General features: G+C 47.8%; 1 protein-coding gene across 5 annotated transcripts in view; it reads left to right on the top strand.

The window, feature by feature from the left end:
* Positions 1 to 5,807, top strand: part of dati (datilografo) — a 140,713-nt gene extending 134,906 nt beyond the window's left edge. For 2 of the 5 annotated variants that reach the window (XM_069312730.1, XM_069312729.1), the window contains exon 6: positions 1 to 5,807. This exon is cut by the window's left edge and continues 2,427 nt beyond it. The gene's annotated coding sequence lies outside the window, so the exon portion shown is untranslated. The other 3 variants (XR_011224511.1, XR_011224510.1, XR_011224512.1) reach the window with 3 other exon arrangements.
* The last annotated feature ends 193 nt before the right edge of the window (positions 5,808 to 6,000 follow it).

The raw sequence follows: 6,000 nt of genomic DNA, 5'->3' as shown, positions 1-6,000 counted from the left end.
CCTCCTCCTTATCCCCCCCCCCCCCTGCGCCACCTTAGATTTAGAAACTAATTTAGAAATCATAATTCTGGCCGTATCTTTCACCGATGTACAGATTGAATAGCAAGATTTTTACAGCCTCTTGGAGAATTTTTTTTTTTTGAAAATTTTGTTGGCCTTCAGAGCTTCGTGACCACACACCGATTGACTGTTGACTGTTCCTGCAATCAGAGTTTACCGTTTAAAACCGCTACTACCCCCTTCCACACCCCCCCCCCCCCCCCCACCAATAGTCCTAGAATCGATTAATGTTTGTACACAAGCCGCTATGACTACTACTACTGATACTATTCCTTCATAGTCCGTAGCCAATAGATTCGGATCCATAACTTTTATAGATTCTTTACTAAGATTAGTGTAATTCTAGCTCTTAATTATCAGCAATTCCTCCCAATCCATATCCTTATCCCCTCCCCCCCCCAATCCCTCCCCCCCCCAATCTGACCTCTCACTGAAATCCCAAGCTTAAGCTCGTTACTATCCTCACATAAACCTAATCCCTCTCCAAGGCCCAGTCTCACTCATCGCCCCCTGTCCCACCCCCGTCCCATCCCTAATCCTTATCCTGACCCCTTCCAAGTGCTATATAGTCGTAATGGCTTGGCGCTTTCCCCCTGATAGTTTTTTTCACTTCATTCCCCGCCCCCTACCTCCCCTTCCATATCCCTACCTCTCCTATCCCACCTCCTTAGCCTCTGTCCTACCATCCCTCCTTTCTCGTCTCTATTCCTCAATTCTGATTTATGTGATATCCTTTGGCCAGACTCACGAAGCAGTTACGCAAGCACTTACGAACCTGTACATCTTTCCTCAATCTTTGGCGGCTTTGTTTACAATTATTAAACAGTTAATGAGCTCCGAAGCACCAGGAGGCTGTTTATAACAATAACAACAGTTGATTGGCAAGTTTTCATGCTTGTAAACTGTTTAATAAATGTAACCAAAGCCGTCAAAGATTGAGGAAAGATGTACACGTTCGTAAGTGCTTGCGAAACTGTTTTGTGAATCTGGCCCCAGGTTCGTAAGTACTTGCGTAACTGCTTCGTGAATCTGGCCCCAGGTTCGTAAGTTCTTGCGTAACTGCTTCGTAAATCTGGCCCCAGGTTCGTAAGTACTTGCGTAACTGCTTCATGAATCTGGCCCCAGGTTTGTAAGTACTTGCGTAACTGCTTCGTGAATCTGGCCCCAGGTTCATAAGTGCTTGCGTAACTGCTTCGTGAATCTGGCCCCAGGTTTGTAAGTACTTACGTAACTGCTTCGTGAATCTGGTCCCAGGTTCGTAAGTACTTGCGTAACTGCTTCGTGAATCTGGCCCCAGGTTCGTAAGTACTTGCGTAACTGCTTCGTGAATCTGGCCCCAGGTTCGTAAGTACTTGCGTAACTGCTTCGTGAATCTGGCCCCAGGTTCGTAAGTGCTTGCGTAACTGTTTCGTGAATCTGGCCCCAGGTTCGTAAGTACTTGCTTCGTGAATCTGGCCCCAGGTTCGTAAGTACTTGCTTCGTGAATCTGGCCCCAGGTTCGTAAGTACTTGCGTAACTGCTTCGTGAATCTGGCCCCAGGTTCGTAAGTACTTGTGTAACTGCTTCGTGAATCTGGCCCCATGTTCGTAAGTACTTGCGTAACTGCTTCGTGAATCTGGCCCCAGGTTCGTAAGTACTTGCGTAACTGCTTCGTGAATCTGGCCCCAGGTTCGTATGTACTTGCGTAACCACTTCGTGAATCTGGCCCCAGGTTCGTAAGTACTTGCGTAACTGCTTCGTGAATCTGGCCCCAGGTTTCTATGAGCCCCCCCCCCCCCTTAACCCTACCCCCCACACCCCCTCTCTCCCTTTCATGCATAACATCAACCAATTTTATTCATTTTCGTCTCGTTTCTTTGTATTCTAATTCAGTTGCAAGTTTTCCCTTTTGGTGAAAAACAGTATTTGATTTTTTTTTATTAAACTCTGATAAAATCGTGTTACATAAGGTATCAAAATAAGACCTAAGGCACTTTGGAATTAATATATCTACTTCTTGAGATGTTGAGATGATTTCGGGGCTTTAGTGTCCCCGCGGCCCGGTCCTTGACCAGGCCTCCACCCCCAGGAAGCAGCCCGTGACAGCTGACTAACTCCCAGGTACCTATTTACTTGAATCAACCTCAAAAAATCTTCATGTTATAAAAGTGTCCCCCCCCCCCTCTTAAATGGAAAATGTATCATAGATTTATTTTCCGGTTAAATTTTCTTGTTTTGTTTTAAGAATTGACAAATATGACATAATATTCAGTCATTCACCAGCGTAATAAATGATGTAGTTTATTCACTCTAATTGTATTAACTCAATTTAGTGATTGTATTATTTGTTATTTCGTCGCAGGTACAAGAATTAATCATTCTAATATATTTGCTTTATATTTTTTCCGCGAATTCACCCGGTTTTCGCGTCATTTTCACTACCACCACTACCCCCACCACCACCACCACCACCATCACCACTACCACCACCACCACCATCACCACCATCACCACTGCCTACACCACCACCACCTGTAAAAACTACAGCCACTTCCCCTACCCCCACGTCCAAAACCACGACCACCCCCATATCTATCTACCACCATCATATCTATCTACCACCACCACCCTACCCACTAAAAATCAACTCTCTACGACCACCATCATTTCCTCTACCACCACCACCACCCTACCCACCAAGAATCAACTCCTTACAACCACCAACATTTCCTCTACCACAACTACCACCACTACCACCCTTCCCACCCGGTGACAACCCAACCAGTCCTCTTGAACAGTACTTCGCATTTTAACGTGTAAATCCCCCAACGGTAAAAATCTAGTGTACTATAAATCACATCGACTGGCTAAATTGATGGGCTGGCTCATTTTCTATTTGTGGGTCTAAGGCTAGGTTAGGTTCGGGCAATATATATATACATCGTTTTTGTGACGTTGTGACGACTCGAGAGGACAGGCAGGCAGGCAGGCACCACTATCACCACTATTCCTGCCACTATCACCACTATTCCTGCCACTATCACCACTATTCCTGCCACTATTACCACCACCCCCCCACACCCTGTCACTACCACCACCACCACCATCCTTATCCCCCCAACCATACCCCTTCCCCACCACCACCACCCACCACCAACCTTCCCTCCACCATCAACCTTATCCCTACCACCAATACCACCGCCAAGCTTCCTACCAGCACCACCACCACCACCACCATCCTCCCCCCCCCCCCAACCACTCCACCACTACCACTACCACCACCACCAACCTCGTTCGAAGTTCCATAGTCTGCCCACAGATCCACCAGTATCAGGAATAACAAACACAAAGGATAATTCAAGTTCCTAGTGACTTTTCCTAATTATAAACTTGGCGTTTGACCATCTAAGAGTGCATTATTTCTTTGATTTCTTGGTTGTATGAACTAAATAGTACTGATATATGACTTCAGACATCTGCGGTCATCCTTATTTAAATCTTCTATCCATTGGTCTCATCCTATAAAACATAGAAATATATATATATAGATATACGTATATACATGAATCTCGGGTCCTACATGTGGACTAGGCAGTCGCGTTCACAAAGGTTTAATTTTTGTATCGAACGTCTTAAAGACTTGTTAAGGAATGGACGCGACCGCCTTGCTGAAGACTCAGCGGGTCTTCTTTTCCCCCCTGGGTCCTGGCACCTTAGGGACAAGACATTGTGACCAGGGGGTCCTATAGAGACCTGCTAGCCCCTAGCCCCCTTTACCCTCTTGGGGTCTTCATGGATGGCTGCCCTTAGGGGCTTTACCGAGGCTCTCTCTCCCTCTCTCTCTCACTTTCTCTCTCCGCCACACTGCTGCCAAAGTTACTGATGCCTCCAGTTCATCTATTCAGTTCACCTGTGTCCTGGAAACTTGATTGTTGTTGATTTCCAGGTTTTTTATTCCCCCTCTCCCCCTCAAGTTCCTTCATGTGATACTCCACAAGCGTTAAAACCATCACATCCATTGCTAGATGACCCGGTTCACGTTTCCCAGCTGCCGCAGTAGCAGGTGGGCCTTGCCACCTACATGCAATGTCCCACTCTTTGACCCGCTACCGCATGCGGGGCTTTTCTTGCCCCCCCCCCCCCCCATCCTTCGCGCCCTGTTAATTACACCCGGGGCGCGCCGACCCCTCTCTCCCCAACCATGTGTCACCACAAGCAAGACGGCCTGTTCCTTCGTGGACACCCAACCACCACTTCCTCCTCCTTGGCACCTTACCCTAAGGCGCTTATGGCTTGATAATGCTCTCTAGTGACGGCGTCTGAAGCGCTGCCAGGGCGTGACGCCCCGTGTGTCGACAGTAAAGGCCAGGGTGGACACTGCGAAGTGCTTGCTCCTCGCCGACTTTCCTCACCAAAGGAGCAGGTATCAAAACTGTGGGTCACAGGTTAGCTGGCGGGCGGCCTCAGAGGGCTCCTTACGTTGTCGCGTCTCCAAGGGGGGCGGAGCGCACTGCAATCGCCTTGCTAATATACCTCACGCCAATTCCGCCGCAGCCTGGCTCACCCCTGGGGCCGCACCCACCGCTGCCTCCCGCAGTCTTCCACACGGAAACGCCGCAGTCTGCCCTGCAGTAACCGCAAGCGGACTGTTGGACATGAATACGCGACCTCACCGGGCCGTTAAAAGGATTGGTGTCCATCTAAATGGCCGAATAGGAGTTTCATGTACATTTTAATATATTGTCAATACGACATAATAAATACAGACGTCCCAGCCATTTTCTTTGTACCATTGTATGAATTATTAATAAGTAGCGTTTGAATAGAAAGTTGTTGTCATGTTGTCGTGTTTATAAATTATTAAGGGTCGGGTACTATGTTGGTAGCACTGCAGTGTCAAACTATGTACAATGCCCGCGGGGCCGCTCACCCCCGCAACACCCCCCCCTTTCTCCCTCCCCCCCTTTTAACCCCCCCCCCCCTCCTCTGGGGGCATATCACCCCCTTCCAATTCCCCTGTTTTCTAAGATCATGCTGTGTACTCCCTCTCAAATTCAGTGGGATTATCATCAGTGCTATGATGATGCATTATTGTATATCAACGAGTGAAGAAAGTGAGCCATGCCACATGTGAGTACGTGAGTACGTGTGAGTGCGTGTGTGAGTGCGTGCGTGTGTGAGACCAGGGTCTATGGAGCCACACATAGACAACTTCTCCGTGCATGCTCATCTTGCTGATGCTTCAATGGTTTTGTTGCGATTTCTTGTCCTACGGTGTAGTTACAAGCGTACACGTGTTAGATGTAGTGTGGGGTCGACAAAAAATACAGATGTCTCTGAGCCAAGCCTCCATGGGTGAAGCATGGGGGGAAAAAAAGCAATTCGCGATGCTGGTTTGAGGTCACTTGGTTTCAAAAAAAAAAAATAAGGCACGGCCGTGGCGGTTTAGGCAAGCTAGGATATCTTTCCTGGGCGCCGTGTATCCTACCATCCAGGTGGCCCTTCTGGGCACCGTATACCCTACTATCCAGGTGGCCCTTCTGGGCACCGTATACCCTACTATCCAGGTGGCTCTCCTGGGCACAGGAGGGCCACCTGTCTTACACGGCACCTTTGTATCAAATTATCACAATTATTATTATGTTGAATGCTGTTATGTAATTCTGTAGGTCACCAAGCTTGCCTAAACGGTGCTTTCTTTTACCTTATCCGCGGAACACTAAGTGTGTAGATACTGCAGTAAATAAATAAACAATGGTCCAACTAGATGATAAAATAGTGTCTTTACCCTCCATTGTCTTAGAAGATGACCTTTTGGGGTCATCTTAACCCCCTCCACTGTCAGAAAATGATTTTTTGGGGTCAACTTACCTCCCTCCACTGTCAGAGATGACCTTTTGGGGTCAACTTACCTCCCTCCACTGTCAGAGATGACCTTTTGGGGTCAACTTACCTCCCTCC

This window comes from Procambarus clarkii, chromosome 73 (assembly GCF_040958095.1).
Source record: "Procambarus clarkii isolate CNS0578487 chromosome 73, FALCON_Pclarkii_2.0, whole genome shotgun sequence".
NCBI lineage: Eukaryota > Metazoa > Arthropoda > Malacostraca > Decapoda > Cambaridae > Procambarus > Procambarus clarkii.
Note: the sequence above shows the minus strand (reverse complement) of the source record. Positions and strands in the feature narration are given on the sequence as shown.